Below are 21722 nucleotides of genomic sequence, written 5' to 3' on the forward strand. Positions count from 1 at the left end.
GTCAGGCCAGGTGAGGGGCAAGGGAGGAGGGCCAGAGCCTCCACAAGCCAGGGCCAAACCAGGACCCCACCTGCATTCCACGATGATGTTCCTGAGCCATTGAGGGTCCATGCAGATCAGGAAGGCCCCCCACCCCAATCCCACGGGCTTATTGGAAGAAGATTGGCATTTTCCTGATGTGGTGCTTGACAGTTGCTTGTTAATATGTAAGAGTCCTTTGTGAGCCAGCAGCCGTGGTCCCTGGGCGTCAGTCACCATATCTGTAAGAGGGGGTAGTCCTGGAGCCTTCTGCTGGAGCATCCTGTCTCCAGGCGGCAGCAGCTTCAAGGCTGCAGGCGATCACATGGGTTGGGAGGGGTGATTGGAGTCCAAGGTGGTGAGGAGTTCTTCCGGAGCCCCAGGGGCTTTGGGTGCAGGGCGGCTGTGGGCTATTTCCAGACCCCACTTGTTAATGCAGGGTGTCTCTGAATGGGCACCCAGAATTAGCTTCCGTGGGAAGGAGGGTACCAGGAGGCAAAGTGGGGGCATCCCAGATAGGGGAGCTGCACACGCAAAGGTGCAAAGGGGCCAGGCCTATTCCAGGAAGAGTGAGAGCTTTAGTGGGGGTTGGGGGGAATGCAACTCAAGGGAAGCATTGTGCCGTGTGACTTTGGAGCTGTAAACTGAGGCCAGGTCATCAGAGGCCTTGAAAACGGGGGTGCCAGCAGGGCAGCGTCGTCGAGCCCTGCTCTGTGGGCTGCCCCATGCCCTGGTGCCAACTGGGCTCTGGAGGCTCCAGACCAGAGTGCCCTCGGGCACCTCTGGTGAGCGGGCTGGTCTGGGCTGGGATGGAGCGATAACTGTTTTTAATAAGCTTCCAGGTGAAACTGATGCTTATTTGGGATGGAAACAAGGATGGTGGGACAGGAATGCTGGGGTGAGGTCTTCAGTAGGTGTGAGCCCAGGACAGACTCTGCCAGGATGTCTGGCCCCTCCCATTTGTCTTCCACGACGTCACCAGACCTCAACCACTTGGCCCATTGACCAGCCATCAGTCGCCCATTTTGTAGAGAAATGATTGACTTTTATTTAATCAAAAAGGTAGTGAGAGTAATAAACACAATATCTATTACAGAAACTTTAAGGAAAAGTGACAAATAGACGAAAATAAAAATCGTTCATAATCTCATCACCAAGGGACTAGCACCACATAAGATACTAACATATATCCTCCAGGAACATGCAGTTGGATTTATCCAACAAATGTTTATTAAGCTCCAATTTTATGCCCAGAAATGAGATGAAACAATAACTAAGCCAGATACAGACAAAACACACGCGTGCGTGCGCGCGTGCACACACACACACACACGTATTTCTTTTTTTTTTAATACGGTATCATATTACTTGTGCTACTTAGTAACCTGCTAATTGTTGACAGCTCTCCCATGTGAAAACACACACATATTTAGTATAACTTTCTTTTTTTATTTTTAAATTTTATTTTAATTTTTTAAAAATCCAGGATAAACTATTTTCATTTATTTATTTATTTTTGGCTGCATTGGGTCTTCGTTGCTGCACACGTGCCTTCTCTAGTTGTGGCGAGTGGGGGCTATTCTTCATTGTGGTGCGCGGGCTTCTCAGTGTGGTGGCTTCTCTGGTTGTAGAGCACAGACTCTAGGTGCATGGGCTTCAATAGTTGCAGCACATGGGCTCAGTAGTTGTGGCACACGGGCTTAGTTGCTCTGCGGCATGTGGGATGTTCCCAGGCCAGGTTTCGACCCCGTGTCCCCCTGCATTGGCAGGCGGATTCTTAACCACTGAGCCACCAGGGAAGTCCCTAGTATAACTTTCTTCTTTCATTATTTTTTAATTAAAAAATCACAAGGTAAAAAAGTTAAAAGTACAAACAGCTACATCCCCCTTACCATCCACTGTTAACAGTTTTTGGGGGGCATTTTTTAAGGATTTTTATGCATGTAGATACAAATATATGTTTTTTTTCCCATAACTATAAACATGCTAAAAATACTATTTGGCATTTGCTTACTTACTTATTTACCGATTATGTTGGAGATGGTTCCACATCTACACTCAAAGATCTCCCTCATTCTTTTTTTTGTTTGTTTTTTTGGTGCACGGGCTTAGTTCCTCCACGGCATGTGGGATCTTCCTGGAGCAGGGATCAAACCCCTGTCCTCTGCGTTGGCAGGTGGACTCTTAACCACTGCACCACCTAGGAAGCCCCCTCCCTCATTCTTTTTAATGCTGCTTAGGATGGATGTGCCCCAACTTCTCTGTCTCCTAGGCTTTTAGCTGTATCTAGTTTTTCACATACTTATGGTGCCTCCTTGAATACTCTTGTGTATGGAACTTGTCTATCTTCATGACAAAGTCCTAGAAGCAGAAATGCTGGATAGAGCATTATCTATATTTTATTTATTTGTTTTTTTTAATAAATTGATTGATTGATTGATTGGCTATGTTGGGTCTTCGTTGCTGCACACGGGCTTTCTCTAGTTGTGGCAAGCAGAGGCTACTCTTCATTGTGGTGTGCGGGCTCCTCACTGTGGTGTCTTTTCTTGTTGCAGAGCATGGGCTCTAGGTGCATGGGCTTCAGTAGTTGTGGCACACGGGCTTAGTTGCTCCATGGCATGTGGGCTCTTCCTGGAGCAGGGATTGAACCCGTGTCCCCTGCATTAGCAGGCAGATTCTTAACCACTGTGCCACCTAGGAAGTCCCCGTTATGTATATTTTAAAGGCTATCAGTATATGCTGTCTCTTTCAGAAGGCTGACCAATCGGCTCTCTCTGCAGCCTCACCAGCACTGGGTATTATTCTTTTGAATCTTGACCAATCTGGTAAGCCAAACATGCTATATTGATGTTGTATTAATTTGTCCTTTTTTTGAGTATTGGTGACACTGAGCATCTTTTCTTACATATATGGACCACTTTCATTTTTTCTTTTGTGAATTGTCTTTAACATTTTTAGATTTGTGAGAGATACATACTTTATATCCTAATGTGATCACTTCTTTCTGACATATGTCTAGCAAATAGCCCTCCTCCCTCCAATTTACACTGTGTCTTTTATATTTTGCTCATTTGGAATATTTTGTAATTTTATGTAGTTAAATAGAGCAATTAAAAATTTTTGTTGTCTGGATTCATATTAGAAATATTTCCCCTATACTCAACATTATAAAAATACCAATATTTTCTTCTGGTAATTAACAAATGAATTCCTTTCTGAAAACTTAAATCATTAACCTATCTGGAATATTTTCACTTAAGGTAGGGCTCTAACTTTATTTTTTTTCAATGGTTTCTCTAATGTCTCCAGATCATTTATTAAAAATCCCGTGATTTCCTTGTTGATTTGAATTGTCTTTTGCTGTAATTAATTCTTATTGTCTTTGGATCTATCTCACTGACATGCTTGTCTCTTCCTCTGCCAGTATCTCCCTGATTTAATTACTATAGTTTTATAATATATTTTGTAATATTACAAGCAAATCCTCCTCATTAATCTTTCTTTTCAATATTTTCTTGGTGATTCTAATATGTTTGTATATCTAGATGAGCTTTAGAATCATGTAATCTGAAAAATAAAATTCCATTGACTTTTTGTTTGTATTTATGTTAAATTTGTAGATTACTTTGGAGAAGATAGGCATTTTATAGGTTTTTACAGCACTCCATCTTCCTATCTCATAAAGTGCCTTGTCTCTGTTATTTAAAAGTTCTTCTATGTCTCTCAATAAATTTTTAAAGTTTTATTTGTATAGGTCCTATACCTTTTTGGTTATGCTTATTTCTAGGCATTTGGTACTTTTTTATGGTTGTTATAAATGGGATTTTTTCCATTATATATTCTAACTGCTTGCTAATGAAATGTAGAAGAGGTATTTTTTTCTAGTTATATAACTACTAACTATTTTTACCAAGCTCTCTTTTTAGTTCTAATAGTTTTTTATTTGATTGTCCTGGATTTTACAGGCAAACAGCATCTTCGTTGGAAAATGGTGATACTTTCTTTTCCAATATTTATACTTCCTCTTAGCTCACTGGTATGCCATGATTATTTGGAGTGGGTGGGTTATAGTCTTATATATCGCCAGTAACCTCAGATGTGGCTTAGTATGCTAAGTACCACTTTCAACACCTGGAGGGGGCCATGGAGAGAAGGGTATGTAAGTGTGTGTCTGTGTCGGTATGACAAAAGGAGGAGGACTCCTGGACAACGTTGTAGCCTAACCACCATCACAGGTACCCTTGTCAGCAACCTGGGCTGGCCCATCTGTCTGCTGCTGGTGTTTCACTCCTAAGTACAAAGTCTGCATAATATTTAAAAGGGCATTGAATGTAATGGACTATTTAAGTAGTTTTTTCTGGTGTTGACCATGTATTCTTGGACCTTCATTCCTGGAATAGATGCTACTTAATCACAGTGTATTATTCTTTTTAATATTCTACTAGATTCCCTTTGATAGTGTTTGGTTTCCCATTTCCCCATCAATATTTCAGATGAGATTGGGCCATAGGGCTTACAACACTGTCTTTGTTGGGTTATGGTGTTAGATTTGTGACTGCTTCATAGAATTATAAGTGAAATTTTCCATCTTTTCCTATTATAAGCAAAGCTCTCATCTTTTCCTATTCTCAGGAAAATATTAATTGCATGTGAATTATCTATTCTTTGTGGGAGCTCATAATACCATCTGGGCCTGATGCCATTTTAGTGTCACCTTTCTAAAACTGAAATGTGACTCTGCCACATGCTTTTTTTTTTAATTTAAAAAATATTTTATTTATTATTATTATTATTGGCTGCATTGGGTCTTCATTGCTGAGCACGGACTTTCTCTTGTTGTAGAGAGTGGGGGCTACTCTTTGTTGCAGTGCACGGGCTTCTCATTATGGTGGCTTCTCCTGTTGTGGAGTACTGGCTCTAGGTGTGTGGGCTTCAGTAGTTGTGGCATGCAGGCTCAGCAGTTGTGGCTCTTGGGCTCTAGAGTGCAGGCTCAGTAGTTGAGGCACATGGGCTTAGTTGCTCTGCAGCATGTGGGATCTTTCTGGACCAGGGATTGAACCCATGTCTCCTGCATCGTTGGGTGGATTCTTAACCACTGCACCACCAGGGAAGTCCCCGCCATATGCTTTCAATAGTTTTCCATTGACCACAGGATAAAGCACAAATGCTTTAGCCTGACATTCAAGGTACAGTATGATTGAACTCTGCACCAGCTCTCACCACTGTCCCTCCCTCTCTTATAGTCTGGCCACCTCTAACTTCTGGAAGTTCCTAGACCCTAGAGTAGAAGATTTAAGAGGATAGGAACAGAATTGTTACATTCAGTGCAGAATCTCTGGCACCTGTAGAACCTTCCCTTTGATAGGTATTCCTTGAATTCCTGTTGAATGGCATTTACTATGTTAATATTATGGTATCTTTTAGTCCATGTCAACACATGTTCACTGAGCACCTCCTTTGTGCCTGGTCACGTGCTGGCCCTGGGGAGAAAGAATCCCAGCCCCTATACTCAAGGTGCTGTTTGGCTATTGGGAAAACAAGAGAGCAAACACACCTTACACACAGTGAGGTAATTGCAGTGAGGGGGACATAAATGGCACAGTGGGAGCGCTGGGAAGGGCCGTCTGACCCAACCCAGGAAGAGAGATCAAAGAGGCTTCCTGGAGGAGGTGGCCCTGGAATTAGTCTTACATGATGAGGAGAAGTGGGGACAGGTCATTCCATGCTAAGGGGTTACAGTGAGCCACGATCCAGAAGCAAGAACCAGCCCAACTCTGTCATCTCTTCTCAGGATGATTGTAGTTGCCTCCTCGCATGTCATCACTCCCCCGCTGAAAATCTACTAATGGCTTTGTAGCTTACCCCAGATAAATTCCAAAGTCCTTGGCCTGAACATGGCCTGATGTGATCTGGCCCCAGTGTTTCCCTGAATTTACCTGATCACTCTGTTCCAACCACTGCTGTTCCTTGGAGAGCCCGAACAGTGCCACCTCAGGGCCTCTGCACTGCCTGTTCCCTCTGCCTGGAGATTCACACCTTCACTCTCCCCAGGTCTCTGCCCAAATATCACCAGCTGGTGAGGCTGTCCTCGACGCCTGTATAAAACAACAGCCCTCTCGGTTATTCTCTGTCCTTACACTGCTTTATTTTCCTCCAAGCTAGTAGAGCCACCTGATATTATACACACATATATGTATACATACACACATATATGTTATATGTATGTATATATCATAATACATGATATATGGTATGATATATACACACGACTTTTAACTTTTTTTTTTGCCTGTTAGAACGGGAGTTTGGGGAGAACAGGCACTTTGTCTTGTTCACTCGTGTGGCCCCAGTACCCAGAACACCACCTAGAAGAATGTGCTTAATAAGTACAAGCAGTTTGGCATTGCTGCGAGCAGAGCGTACTGGAGGGGGGAGGCAGGAGATGGGAGATGAGGCTGGGAGCCAGCAGATGGCAGCGGCAGGCTGGGGGGAGGGGAGCCTCAGATGAAGGCAAGGAGCTTGGACCTTCTCCTGGAGTCAGTCAGGAGCCAGGCAGGGTTAACGAGTGGTCGGATTTATGCTTGGGGATGGTCACGCTGCCCGTTGGGAGGGGCATGGCCTAGAAGGAGTGAGACTGACAGCCAGTGAGGGCTAGTTACCCCAGTGCAGGTAAGGGGTAGCGGTCAAGAGCTGGTTGTGGGGGAGGGACAAGGGAGGAGGCAAGACTGATGGCCAGGCTGCTGGCCTGGCCACTGAGGGGTGAAGATGCCACTCCCTGGGCTGGGGACTCCCAGAGGGGAGATTTTGTTCTGAGGGTGTCAAGTCCAAGGGGCCCTTGGGCATCTTCGTGGAGGTGTCCGGGAAGCTGGGGACAGGTGGGTCCAGAGCCCAGGAGAGAGGCCTGGGCCAAACAGAGGTTTTGGGCTTGGAGCACGGGGAGCATGGCATCACTGTCATCATCGCCACTCGTAATCTTCATCCAACTGAACTTTAATTGAGCACTTAGTATGTACCAGGCCCTGTGCTCAGCGTGATTTCTTTACTGACTCTTCTCTATAATTCAGTGGTGTGCTGGTACAGGTCTCACAACCAGCTCTCTGGAGAAAAAACATACAAACCCTGATTTGTAGGGTTTGCCAATTTCCGTGGTGTAAATACTACAACCGTGGTTGATTTCAAGCAACTGACGCGATGTTATGGGAGGTGGAGTTGGAAGAGATGGGTAGTAGCACAGCATTATGTGGGATTTCAACCAAACGTACAATAGACTCACAATCTGCAGGGCATCGATGACAGTAAAATGAAGTAATTTTATAGGGATTGACAGGTTTGGAGTATTTATTACCTCTAATTTTAATATCACTTATTTAATTGTAAGTTTACCTAATTTAATTTTTAACAATGGCTGTTTTTAGTGACCAGCTCACAAAATTAATTCCTGAAAATTTAACAAGCAGTTCTTGTGAGCCGGTCTGAAACAGCTCCAGCACACGGCTGCTACAATCCCATGATGTAGTTGCTGTGGTCAGGGAGGTGAAGTGAGGTCACCCAGCTGGTGAATGGGAGAGCTGGGTATTCTTGAGCAAGTAACTTCCTGTCCTCAAGCCTCAGTTTCCTCATCTGTAAAATGGGGACAATAAAATGTATCTCCTATGGTGCTGTGGAGAGTTCATGAGCAAATGCTTGTAAAGCATCCTACATACAGCAAATGCTTGACAAGTGGGAACCACTAGTGTGTGTTATAGTTATTTTAGGAATAATAATGAACACATATCCTCTCCTCAAAGTATTCACGGTCTAGTGGGGGGAGGTGGTCAATGGCAAGACTACACACATTCATAGGATTCATCCAGACAGAAAAGGAAGACTTCCTGGAGGAGGTGGCATTTGAACTGGGTTTGGCAGGATTGAGAGAAGGGGGGTCCATGAGGGATGGGGGAGGCATTCCTGGCTGCTGGTCCACACAAGCAGAGGAGGGACGAGAGATGAGACTGAAGGCGACTAGAAGGATGTCAAATGCCAAAACTGCGTCTGAACTTTTCTCTAAGGGCCGTGGGGACCCACAGCAGGCTGCTTAGCAGGGCCTGGTGGCATCAGGTGGGCCTCCTGGAACATCAGTGTGACTGCGGTGGGGAGGAGGGCCAGGAGGGGGCGGGAGTGGAGGCAACATCGGCCGTGATGAGGAGACGTGGGGATGGAGGCCCACCCACCTGGGCTCCTTCACTGTGCCTGGGCAGGGCTGGGGGTGTCTCCAAAAACGCAGGCTCCCTTGACCCCTCCTCCCCTGCAGCCACGTGAGAGGGGAGCAGCAGGGTTCCCTTCCCCAACTGCTATCATCCCCAGCCCTGCCCAGGCCCAGGTCCAGCTCCAGCCCCAGCAGCTAATCCTGGTGACACTGGGTCCCGAGGCTGGGGCGGGGCAGCCAGGCAGCTGGCCTCAATTAGCTGGGGAGCCGGGTCTGGACAGTGTCATTAGGAGAAAACCAGAGCCCGGCCATAAACGCTAATGAATGCATTAATGGAAGGCTTGTGCGCCTCAAAGGGAAAAAAAAAAGCAGGTCTAAATAAAGTTATTAACACAGCCCACCTGTGTTCGGCTCTTGGCCTATATTGTTCAAATAGCCCATTAACTCCTGAAGCATCCAGTCTTGAAAGTGAGCCCTGCTTCTCTGAAGCAGACGTTTAACTGCGTTCATATAATTCAATTAGATTCCACAGTCGTGGTCCAAAGGCATTCTCTGGGCTTTCATCTCGGTAATGGCCTGCAGGCCGGAGTGGGGAACAGGGGGTTAAAAAGAGGGGCTTGGAACCTGCTTTTTGGCCTGACTCACCCCATCACCTGGAAGGGCCTCCAAATAGGTTTCCTGGGGCAGAAAGTGTTCCCCACGCGCCCTGGCTCTCCGATGGCCTTCTGTGCCTGGAATTCCAACCCACATCCTTCTTGTGCATCCTCCGTCCAGTATCCAGGCCCTGCGGCCCCCATTCTGCCCCACTCCCCTTGTCCAGCGGTCCAGCAGTCCAAAGACCCTGACTCCACTGAGCCGACCCTATTAATAAAGAGTTAAGAAAATTCATTAGGAAGTGGGTCTTTTATAGATTCCGTTAAAGCCGTCTTCCTACTTCTGTGGCTGAAAAAGGATAAAAATCCTTTTATCACTCTACAACTTGTTAATGTTCCACCCCGGGAGCCCTTCATCCGTAATAAACATCTTCACAAAATATGCATCCCCAGGGAGGAGCCGTTAATTTCCTCAAGGCCTCACACATGTGAGGGGTTTTATTGCCTGCAGGTGCTTCATGAGATTGCGTGGGCTTCTAATAAACGTCCACTAAACCGCAGGTAGCCTGGGAGAGAGATGGGCCCGTGCACCTGTCCACAGAGGGCCTCCACACGCGGCACCTCCACCTCCGCCGGGCCAGCCCTGGCACCGGCAGCTCCCGAGACTGACCTGCCCCTCGGACGCCTGCAGGTAAGTTCTCATGGCCCTAGATTCCATCCGAGACACTCACAGGGCCTGGGGGTGCCGGGGCCTCACCGCCCCTCGACACCAGGAGGATTCCATCCTGGAACCCACGCACCTTGGCAGGCATGGAAAACACACAAAGACGGTGAAGACGCGTTCTCTGGTTGATTTCTTGGTTTCCTTTCCTTGTTGGCTGTGGGGGAGTCCCCCCCATTAGGATCTGCTGCGGAAATGTGATTATCAATAAATTGGGCCTCCCATTTTCTTAATAACTGAGATGGAGAGAAAAGAGAGCTTGCCTCTCTTAAGTGTGATTCATAGGGAATGTGTCTTGCGTATCTTCAGGGCAGTTTTCGGGATGTTAAAAATAATTGCTAGAAAAATACGTGGTAGCTGAGTCACTAGAGAAAAAAGATTACTTAAGGAGTAGTGTTCATCAGCAATTCCGCGACATAATTAGAAGTTTGCATTTAATAAATATCTCTCTAGTTTCCGGGGTTCTTTCCAAGTCGTGATCCCCAAATTAATCGCGAGGTACGTGCTGGGTTGTGGGCAGATACGATGCCCTGTGGCTGAGGGAGCCCGGGATGCAGCCAGTGGCTCTTAACGTTGACGTGAGCTGGAGAGTCAGCCCTAGGCTCCCGGGGGTTCACAGAGGCCCAAGGGAGGGAGATGGGGGCCCGACATGGCTCTGCAGCCCCTTCTAGGACAAGGTGCCTCTGAGGACCAGAGGTCGGGATGTGAGCGCATCTCTAAATCAAGGAGTGTATGTTGTTCTGGACACTTAACCACTGGCATTTGTGGGATGCTTCCACGGTGGTGGTAGGGACATGACCTGAGGTCTGTTCATATGACTTGGGGCACGCATACCCCGGCCCGGGGAAGTCACCCATGCCAGGGAGAGTGGCTGCTGGATTCAGTAGAGACACCACACTGGGGCCACGGAGGCTTCTGGAAGGAGGCGATAACCCAGATCTTTCTGAAAGCCCTGCGGAGGAACATTTAACTCAGCTGTGTTTGCAGGCCCCTCCTTCCCAGCCAGTGGGCTGCACAGGATCCCACAGTTCCCGTATCCAGGGCTGTGGGGGAGGGAGAGCGGGTCCTGGACGGCTGAGCCTGGGGATGTGCAGGTTCCTGGTTGGGCCGCAGCACCCGTGATGGTACAGGTCCTGAGCTCTCGCTGTGGGTCAGGGCCAAGCACGCAGAGGAAGGGGGCTTATCTCTGGAATCTTAACTACCCTTTGTGTGTGAGGAAGCTCAGGTTTAAGAAGTGAGGTTACTGACCCAAAGTCACCCAAAGGAGGAATAGAGTTTGGGAACAGAAGCAGAAGACCCTACCCATATCACCTGCAGGCATCCTCCCATCAGACCTTCAAGAGAGGACACAGGCTCCCCAATTTCCAGACTACAAGCTGAGGCCCACCTGGTAGTGGGGGAACCTGGCAGGGCCCTGACCTCTGCCTCCTCTCCCTGGACGTGGCTGGCCCCACCTCCACTTCTCTGTGCTGGGAGGAGAGGGGGTCATTCACCCCCTGCCCCGACCCCGGCCTGGTCTGCCTGGCCCAGCCCAGCAGAAGCCATAGGAGGGCCAGGGAGCCTGGAGAGGCTTCAGAGGCTGCGATGGACATGATGAAAGGCCCGGAGCACGGGACCCAGCCGAAAGGTTAGAGGAAGCAGGGTTATTCCTCCCGGGGAGCGGAAGGCCCAGGGGGCAGGGGCCCCGGCTAATGGAGAGCACCAGATGCTGACCAGCTGTTCTCTGTCTCCCTGGAGGCCCAGCAGAACCAGAAGGGCTTCTACAGCAGGAGAGAATTAGGGGGGATAGGAGAAAGAACTGGCTGAGGGGAGTGCTCAGGCTCTGAGATGCTGTAAGAAACAGGACAGCAGCGCCAAACTGCGGCCCAGGGGCCAGAAAGAGAGAGAACTCAGAAAATTAACCCTGAGGAGCTGTACCCTCCTCCTCTACGGCATGATTTAAATGAATCCACCACCTTCTCCCACCCAGCCCTGCCTCATGGGCCAGAAGCCCCGCGTTTCCAGCAGGGCCAGTGGTCTGGGGTCTCAGGCCTTGGACAGGAGGCTCTGAGCCTGAACAGGCAGGGTTCTGGGGAGCGCCACGTCTCAGAGGCCCAGGCCCACGCAGGCTGGGGATAGCCAGTCCCAGAAGGCGAGACCTTTAGCAGCCAAAGCACACCACCCCCCCACCAACCCAAACAGGATGCCCCCAACCCCATAGCTCATCAAAATAAACTATAAAGTACTCAACTGCAAAGTCCCAGTTCTCCCCACAATGAATACTTTGGTGCTTTAAAACAATCCAAGTAAAGTGTCTTGGTGTCTGCGTTCAGCTGGTCCCCTAAGCACAGGCCTGTCTGCTCATAAGGTGACCCAGCCTGGCACTTCCTCCCTCGGTTCAGGGACAGGGCCAGGGCCACTGACCTCGGGCGCTCGGGAAGCGGGGAGCAGGAGAGACCCTGGAAAGCAGTGTTCAGGGCTGGTGCAGAGCTGGTCGGCTTCCTTCCTTCCTACCTGCAGACCTCACCCCAGCCCCCAACTCATGATAGGAAAACTGGGGTGCAGAGAGAGAATGGAACAGGTCTGTGGGGTCACGGCCAGATGATGGTGGCAAAGCACTGTTTCAGCCCAACCCGAAGCACTGTTTCCTTGATGATTTGATTCTGCTTCTGGATGGAAAACTAGGATGTCCCTGCTCAGCTTCCTCGACCCTTTTGGAACCCAGGGCTAGGGTTATCGGATCAAATATAGGGCGCTCCATCCAACTGGAATTTCAGGTAACAAGGAATAATTTTCCTGTGTAAGTATCTCCAGTGCAATATCTGAGACATACTTATGCTAAAAAAAATTATTCCTTGTTTACCTGAAATTCCAATTGAATAGTGTATCCTGGATTTTTATTCGCTAAATCTGGCAACTCTACCCAGGGCCCCTTTCCCACTTGGGACTGCTGTTGCCTCCCGGGGAGAACCTTCCAGGCCCTTCTCTGGCAGCAGGAACCTGGGCTGGAGGCACTGCTCTCACAATTTGGAGACGCCGGAGGCAGTAATCACTCCTTTACTGTTGCAAAGAACAGAAAATGCATTTTCTTGTGATATTTTTCTTTTGGTATATATTTTTGGAGAAGGCTTGGAGAGCTCCCTTACAATGGGAATTATTTATCAGGGAAATGAAGCATTTTTGAGTTCGGCAGTGCCGGGCGAGCTGCTTCTGTGATCTCTGGTTTCTCTGGAAGAATATGGAATACAGCCGACGGTGTAAGGCAAAATTTCCCTCTGATGTTTCTGGAAGCTCATCTCCTTGATTTAAAACTTGCTAGGACACAGGTGGATTTTTTTAAGACGTGAAATGGAAGGAAAAAAGACAAAATACCAGCAAAAGTTCTCGGGGCAGCTCTTGGAATATGATTCTTTGGATCAATGGTATTTCATTTTTCAAATTGTTGAGGTCTTTTTCAAAAAATTGTTTCCAAAGGGCCATTGCCTTTGCATATAAAGAGACTTAGAAAGATCTTTCTTTTTCTTTCCCATTCTCTCTCTTTCTTAAGCTAACACAAAGATGTTAAAGACATTATCTGAACTAAGCAATCAGGAAAAAATATTTGCAGAGTCGAGAAAGATCAACAGAACACACAAAGAAAGGAGACAGATAAAAAGCAAGTAAAACACATACCAGAAAAAAAGTCTTTATATTAGATTTTTGTTAAACTTTTCTGACATCTGACTTTATACCTTGGCGTGCCAATCCTAATCACGTTTAGTTTCAAGATGCCATAACTAAAACATCAAATCTTGGTGACTTTTTCTCACTTTTTCCAAATATTTGATGGCTTTTTCTTTTTTTTTTTACATCTTCCCGGACCAGGAGAAATATTCCAATAGGGGAAAATAATGTATTCCGTGTATTTCTTTTCTAGAATGGTATTCAAAGGCAGTCAGGCTCTGCTCTAAAGCCAGCAAAATTTTGCAAAGACAAAATCCTAGTCCTAATTCACACCAGAGTGAGACCAAGGGAGTTTACCTACGCTCCGTCCACCAAGGCTGAACGATGGGGTGAGTCTTGCTTCACTGAGCAAAGAACCTGGCTGAAACCTAAGGGACCCGAACCTTGGCCCGCACCCTCTCCAGGTCCCATCCATCCTCTTCCCTCTGGGATCATAGACCTCAGATTGGAATCTTGGCCCCAAGCCTGGAGCCGAGAGGTGCAGCTTGATGTCAATTACAGTCCAATTCCAGAGGTGCCATCAAAGAGTTAACTAGGATGTCCCAGTGCGCAAATGTGGGATAATTGGGAAACAAATTCTGCAAACATCTTGAAAGGGGCAAAAGACCTTTGATCTTTCTATAGAAAGGCAGACATTACCAACGTTACTGCCTTTTGGGGCCTGCACACATCTCATACCAGGTTAGAGGATGCCATCTTTCTGAGAAATCAGCCGACACCTAATTCCATCATACCTTAATTATCCTAACTGGTTTCGCATGTCCAAAGGCATTTTCCCCAAAGATTAGAGGAGAGAGAGGGACTGACAAAATAATTAAATATGCAATTTGCCAAGCGTGGGCAATATGGCTTTGAAATCACCTTTTCAGGAAGTTTTACTGCTTGTTCAGGGACATGTATATTGCAGGCTTCAGACTTTTATTTAAGCTCTTTCGATTGCCTTAATGGATTAATACCTGGGTGCTCTCAGTGAGGGCCCGAGACCCAAGGCTGTTTCTAATTTTCGCAAATATTGCACCCGCTTCCTCTGGTGTTATGACAAAAACAAGTCTCTAGAATTTGCCTTCTCGCTTAAAGCAACAGGCTGTTACCCTCGAATAATTGCCTGAGGTCAGAATCGGCATCTCACAAGTGGCGTTGTCGGTTACGGGAAACTTTCAAGGTGCCAGGGACCTGGGCAGCAGGCGGCAGCCTGGGCGGGACTGGGCAGGCCCATGTCGTGCTCGGGGCCTGGGGTCTATTTGGGGTGGCATTCCCAAAACGAGTCCACGTCTCCAGACAGCAGGATGGCTCTCAAACTGAAGGCCCAGGCAGCATCCCGGGTGTAGAGGAATGTGTTACCATCCCTGCTTAGGACTCCTGCCAGTGGGTAAGGAACATTCCATGGGTAGGGGCGGGGGAGGTGCTTGTGGGGATTTGGAGAAGAATCTCGGCTCAGACTGCTGTTGCGTGGAGGGAAGCATCCGGAAACCGGAGCTGAGAGTTTGCTCTGGGGCAATAGTTTGCATTCTGTCCCAGGGATGGGAGAGCTGGAGTCCAGGAGGAGGAATCCACGGAAGTGATCACACCGTTCCCATCTTTCGGCTGAGCTGGGTGTCTGGGGGCAGTGTCTCGGGCCCAGTTCCAAGGACGTGAAAGCAGGGTCTCTGGTGTGGCGGGGGGCGGGGAGTTCTTTTCTGGTCTGGAACATGTGTGGGTACCCAGTGGGCAGAGGATGGATCGGTAATGGCATGCAGAACCGCTTGGTGCTGGGAGGGGTGAGAGGGTAGGTGGAAAGGAGGGAGAGAGAGGGAAACAATCCAAAAAGCGTGTGCGCGCGCACACACACGTAGATTGCCTTTGAAGGCGGGGGGACAAGGCTAATTGTCCCAGGGATGTGCGCTGCAGCCGGGCTTTTTCATCGTCCCCAGAGCTCCCTAATGAGGCTGCGGCCTCTCCTGGTGGGACCGCTGCTCCCTGCACTCAGCTTTGATAAAGCAGATGGACTGTCTGGGTCGAGTTACCAGGTTTTCCTCTTTTCCTTTTGAACCCTGCAGTGGTTTTGCTCTTTCATGACCAAGGGGGCGAAAGTCTCTGGCCTCTGTCTTCAGGGGACACAGGCCATCCCACCTCCTGGGAAGGGCAGGGATGTGGCAGGCCCTGGAGTGGGGATGCTGGCCCAGGCCACAGGCTGTGGGAGAAGGAGGGGGTTTTGCTGGGCTCAATATTCAGGCCTACTTGCCAGTCACACCGAGCCTGCTGGTCCCCTGAGAAAAAAATCACCTAAGATGCATCTTAGCAAATCTTAACAGCCACGGGGAATGATGGCATGGTGAGCGAACACAGGGCAAAGAAAACGCTGCCTGCTCTCTGAACGCTCACTGCCAGGCGCCGGGCCAAGTGTTTGACAAGGGTGATATTGTGCCCCTTTTACAGAGGGGCAAAAGGAGGCTCCGAGTTGGGTGGCCTACTGGTCAGAGGCAGGCTGGGACTGGATGTGTCAGCCCATGGCCCAGCTCTTAACCACTGACCTTCCTGAAGGGGCGGGAGCCTCGGCTGACCCTCAAGCCCCCTGGACACACCAGTTTTCTGGGTACACAGCCCCTCCCTCGTTTCTCCTTGCCCGTGACTAGACTTTCAGTAAGACCACATCCATAAAGTTAGCAAGACCACAGCTCTGGGGTCCTGCCTCCCCCAGGAGGTTGCCCCGGGTAGCAGCTCTGGAAGGGCCGAGCTTTGAGCCAGGCACCCTGGAGCAGGAGGAGAGAAGAGGACCCGCAGCCCAGTGGGACTTGTCTTTGATCTCTGATTAAAAGAAAACACCCTCTCAGGGTGTTCCTGCTTATCAGGGAGGGAAGCCCCCTTTCTGGACAGCAGACAGCGGCCAGAGAGACAGTGTCCCCTCCCAGGGCCTTCCCACGAGAGAAGTCCTGCTTTTAAAGGCAGCTCTGGAGAGGCTCTCCTGGACTCCAGGTTCAGACTTGTCCCTGGCCTGATGGCCGGCCACCACCCCCCACTCCCCGCCTTTGGCCCCGGCTGCCTTCCCCCCCGCCCTGATCCCAGCCGCCTGCCCTTGAGGCTTTCCCATCAGGGCTCCTTGGGCCCGCTGCCTGCATGCCCTCAGCTGCTGCTGGCTGGAAGACAGGCGGCAGGTGTGCCCAGTCCCCCCATCACTGCAGCCAGTCACCCCTGACCTCTCTGGTCAGCTGTGCTGTGAGCAAGGACCTTAACGTTTGTCTAGCATGTCAAGGCTCAGTTACAAGCCTTGACTCCTCCCATCAGGCACCCACTTTGTGCCAGGCCCTGGGCCGGCACCGGGGGCACAGAGGCCAGTGAGATGGATGTGGTTCCTGCACTCACGGGGGCGTTTCTGATTCTGATTAGCAACGGGTTCTGAGCCACAGGCTCCACAGCGGATCGGGACACCCCAGAGTGCGGCCATGCCCTGAGCGAGATCCAGGGACAGAGCCTCAGGGTCAGGTGACAGCCCTCCCATGGACCCTGTGGTCCCTAGGGACGGTGTGTGTTGGGCAGGGGTGCTCCCACTGCTGAGTGCTCCCACTTGGACCCACAGCTTGTGGGAGGAGCCGGAGAGTTGAGAACTCCTGCCCCTGGCAGAATGTTCTTTCCACGTCCCATCAAAGACATGCCCTCTCGGACCTCTGGGTCCCATTTGTGGTTAGAAGGTGCAGAGGGAAATAGCGATAAAGGGAGGGGCATGATGAGAGCAAAGGGCTTTCCCCCAACTTTAGAAAATTATTTTATTGAAGTATAGTTGATTTACAGCGTGTTAATTTTGGGTGTACAGCAAAGTGATTCAGTTATACACATATAGGCATTCTTTTTCATATTCTTTTCCATTGTGGTTTATCACAGGATGTTGAATACAGTTCCCTGTGCTCTACAGTAGGACCTTGTTGTTTATCCAGTCTATGTATAATAGTTTGCATCTGCTAATCCCAAGCTCCCAATTCATTCCTCCTCCGTCCTCCCTCCCCCTTGGTAACCACAAATCTGTTCTCTATGTCTGCGAATCTGTTTCTGTTTCTTAGATAAGTTCATTTGTGTCATATTTTAGATTCCGCATGTAAGTGATATCATATGGTATTTGTCTTTCTCTTTCTGACTTACTTTACTCAGTATGAGAATCTGTAGGTCCATCCATGTTGCTGCAAATGGCATTATTTCATTCTTTTTTATGGCTGAGTGGTATTCCATTGTGTACATATACACATCTTCATCCGTTCGTCCATCAATGGGCATTGTTTCCATGTCTTTGCTGTTGTAAATAGTGCTGCGATGAACATTGGGATGCATATATTTTTTGAAATTATAGTTTTGTCTGGATATATGCCCAGGAGTGGGATCGCTGGATCTTATGGCAGCTCTATTTTTAGTTTTTTGAGGACCCTCCATACTGTTTTCCATAGTGGCTGCACTAATTTACATTCCCACCAACAGTGTAGGAGGGTTCCCTTTTCTCCATACCCTCTCCAGCATTTGTTATTTGTAGATTTTCAAATAATGGCTATTCTAATTAGTGTGAGGTGATACCTCATTGTAGTTTTGACTTGCATTTCTCTAATCGTTAGCGATGTTGAGCATCTTTTCATGTGCCTATTGGCCATCTGTAGGACTTCCTTAGAGAAATGTCTATTTACGTCTTCTGCCTATTTTTCGATTGGGTTGTTTGTTTGTTTTGTTGTTGTTGTTATAAATATATTCAAATACATAGAACTTTTTATTACAAGTACATGGAAAAATTGAGAGCAGTCCAAGGAACGCCCACATACCCACCTCCTAGATTCAACACACACGAACATTTTCCTTTACTTGCTTTATCTATGTCTATACATGTCTGTATCTGTGTATTTTTTGTTACAAGTTTGAAAGTAAATTCCGTATGCCATCCCTAAATACTTCAGCGTGCATGTTCTAAAAATACGGACATTATCCCCCATAACCAGAACACCATTACCACGTGAAGAAAATTGACAGTAGTTTGAGAGGGGGGGAGTTTGATAATTAGTTAAAACACAAGTGCCAGTGCCTCAGAAAACAAAAGGCCCTGCAGAGTGCTATTATTTTAAAAGCTTCCATTGGTTTCAATCTCCATATGGGGCTGCTGGAGGGGGAGGGGACGGCACTCGGTGACAAAGCCTGTGGGTTTCGTGAGAGCAGAGCGCGGGCATACAGTGGGTGCTTTCGTGGTGTTTGCTGACTGAGCGTGTCCCTGGCCACAGCCCATCCCTGAATCCCCCCACTTTTGCTCTTGAGTACCAAGGGGTCTGTTCTTCCAGCTCTGCCTTTGCCCAGAGGAGGGAGGCATGTGGGGAGAGGGGGGGCTTGCCTGGCAGACAGACTGGAGCTGTTTGAATCTCTGAGACCTGAGCTGACTGGGGTACTCCCAAATCTCCCATTCCCTTGGGGCCATCGAAACGGAGCTGGGATGAGGGTGCGATGTGGTGCCTCCCCAGATGCTGTGAGCTCCTTTCCACTCCCCCGGCCTAGGGTTTTAGAAGGAGGGTTTGGGTGCAATATGATGGAATAGTATTTAGCCTTAAAGAGGAAGGAAATCCTGACACAGGCTACAACATGGAGGGACTCAGAGGACGTTAGCTCAGTGCAATACGCTGGTCACAAAAGGACAATAACCATACGATGTCACTTACGTGAGGTACGTAGAGCAGTCAGCTTCACAGAGACAAAGAGTAGAATGGTGGTCACGGGCTGGTGGGAGGAGGAAATGGGGAGCTGTTTAATGGAGACAGAATTTGAGTTTTGCAAGATGAAAGGGTTCTGGAGATGGATGGAGGTGATGGTTGTACATTCGTGTGAGTGTATTTAATGCTACTGAACAGCACACTTAAAAATGGTTAGGATTATGGTTAGGTAAATATTATCTTGTGTATTTTACCACAATAAAATGGTGGGGTTTTGGTGCCTGTGACTGGCTGCTTTGTAAGGTTCTGTTTCAGAAAGATGGTACCTCACCCCACCCCACGCCTGGTGCTCTCTAGCAAAGCCCAGAACGTGGTCAGTTAGACAAAGTCTCAGAGAGCCAAAGATGCTTGGGAGTGTCAGCCCCGAGACCCATTTCTGGAAATGCTGCTGTGTTTGAAGTGAGGCTCGCCAGCCAGGAATGAAACAGAGGCATTTTGTCAAAGGAAAGAACTTGATGAAAAATTGTTTTATGAAACCCGAATTTTGGCATGTTTTCACATTTTAGTTTGTCAGAAGGCAGAGTAATAAATGGTAAGCGTGTTATTAGTATGCGCGGTTGACTTCTTTTATGATGACAATTTTATTTTAAAGTTTGTCACAGAGTCCCTGCTGGACGGGGTGGGGATTCTAGAAAAGAAGGGCGGGAGGGACGGTTTCTAGTTCATCCAAGTAGAGAGCAGTTTTTATTAAAACAACAGAAAAGGAGGAGGTAGCCCAGGCCCAAAGCCCTCTCCCACGCATGGGTCAAGGGGCCAGCGTGGCCTGCGGGGGCCGTCCTGGGCCCCAGCCTTGACCTCCTGATGTCCGGCTGCGGTGGGAGCCGCTTGCTGCCCGGGCTGGCTTGCAGGCCTCGCATCTGGGATGTGCCTGCAGCCTTTGTTTCCCAGGCCAGCACAGGGTAAGCTGGTTTTTGGTTGTAGATGGAGGGACAAGAGACGAGAACCACGCGGGGTGTGGACAGCCCCTGGCAAACCCGCCCCAAGAGCTGTCCAAGGGAGAGGGGGACAGAGTGTGTGTCTCCTTTTCTCTTACCTCCTCTCGACCCGCAGGGGTGAGGGTTCCAGCCCCTCATGAGCTGCGGGCAGTGGGACCCAGGAGGAAGACCCTGTCACGCAGCTGGCCCTGCCACTGAGACTGGGGGTGGGGGGGAGATGCCTTCCTCCCAGAGCCTCAGTTTCCTTAACTGTGAAATGGGGTCTCCACGCTCACCCTGGGCCTGCTGTGAGCCCCCGTTTCCTGGGTGCTCACTCTGGGCTGGGTTTTGGAGGCCTTATTCCACCCAACCCCAGGGCGACCCTGTGTCCAGCCTGATCCCCACTTTCAGATGAGGAATCAGGGATCAGAGAGAGGAAGCCTCCATTACCCAAGCTGCCCAGCAGTGAGAGTGAGGCTGGGCTAGGGTCCCGAGTCTGCTTGGAACCCATGTAGGAAATAGGGGGACGGCCCTGCCCCACTGGCTCAGGGTGGGTGCTGGTGCCCTTGACCCGACAGCTGGCCTCAGGCTGGGGGGGGGATGTGCAGCTTCCGAGGATGCAGGAAGCCCCACTCCAAGAAGAGCTTGGAGCTCCTGGCCAAAGGTGGTGACTTTCAGCCCCGAGGGTCTCTCCCTCATGGAGAGGGAGGGGCCTGGGGCCCCTGGATCTATGCTCTTGGCCCAGATCTGGTCAGCTGGTACCTAGTGGACGTACCAACTGATGAATCCCCACCTCTGCTTGGGTGGTGGGCTCCTCTTTGGGGTGGGGGGGGGAGGTTCTGAGCTGGGGGCAGGAAGGATAGCACGGGGCCTGCTGGCATCCAGAGGGCTTTCTGCGCAGTTCCTGATAGGAGGGCACAGAGAGGCTGTGGCCCTGTCTGGTGTCACACAGCATTCTGGCAGAGGGCCACCTGCCAAACCCTGAGGCCACTGGCGGGGGGTAGTAAGACTGGGGCTGGGGCTGGGTGGGACTGGGAGAAAGGTCTCCCACTGCAGTTAACACCCGCCTTGGGCTGCTGCCTCCTCTGCTTCATTTGGCCTGTGGGGTGGGGACTTGGAAGTAGGAAATGGGACCCCGACACCCCTTGTTTGTCACATTCTGTTTTAGCTCCAGGTATGGCCAGTGGCTTTGAAGCAGATGCTGGTCAAGACAAGCCAAGGGGAGCTTGTTTGGGATCCTTTCCCTAGGTTTGGACCCTCCGGGGCCCTCGGTCACCACCCCTGCTGTACAAAATGCTTTTAAGAAAGTCGAGGTGGGGGATTGGAGAGCACTGTCCAGGCCTCTGGCTGTTGGCAGCTCCTGCCCCATCTGACCCGAAGCTTCTCCAGCAGGGCCTCCAGCGTGGCAGCCGGATCCTCCATAAAAGGATAAGGATGGCATTCTTCACGTTTTAAGTCGCACAAAAGCCGTGTGCATAATTAATGTGCAATAAACGTGAGTGGCTGGAAATTAACTAAATGAAAAAAAAAGGAATATACTTAATTGTAAAAATTTAATTTTGCTTTTATTCTTTTCCTTTCTCTCTCTCTCTCCCAGTCCCCCCGCCCTTTTACAACTTGTTCTATTCTCGGAGCCTTTCAGATCTTGCTGGAGATCATATTCTGAAAGACTCGCCTCCTGACCTCTTGCTGGGGAGCTGAGGACAAGATTAGTTTTAAGCCGCAGCCCAGTCAGTTACTTTCAGCAGAGGGTCCGAGAGTGTCCATGAGCGCGGGGTGTTATTGTGTCGCACAAAGGAATGTTGTAATCACCCGCCAAGCCCTTCCTTGGGGGACTTCTGCGCCTGGTTTCAAGGGCTTTGGTAGATGTAGCTTTGAGAGTCGCCC

The sequence above is a fragment of the Hippopotamus amphibius genome, chromosome 2 (genome assembly GCF_030028045.1).
Source record: "Hippopotamus amphibius kiboko isolate mHipAmp2 chromosome 2, mHipAmp2.hap2, whole genome shotgun sequence".
In the NCBI taxonomy this organism is placed as follows: domain Eukaryota; kingdom Metazoa; phylum Chordata; class Mammalia; order Artiodactyla; family Hippopotamidae; genus Hippopotamus; species Hippopotamus amphibius.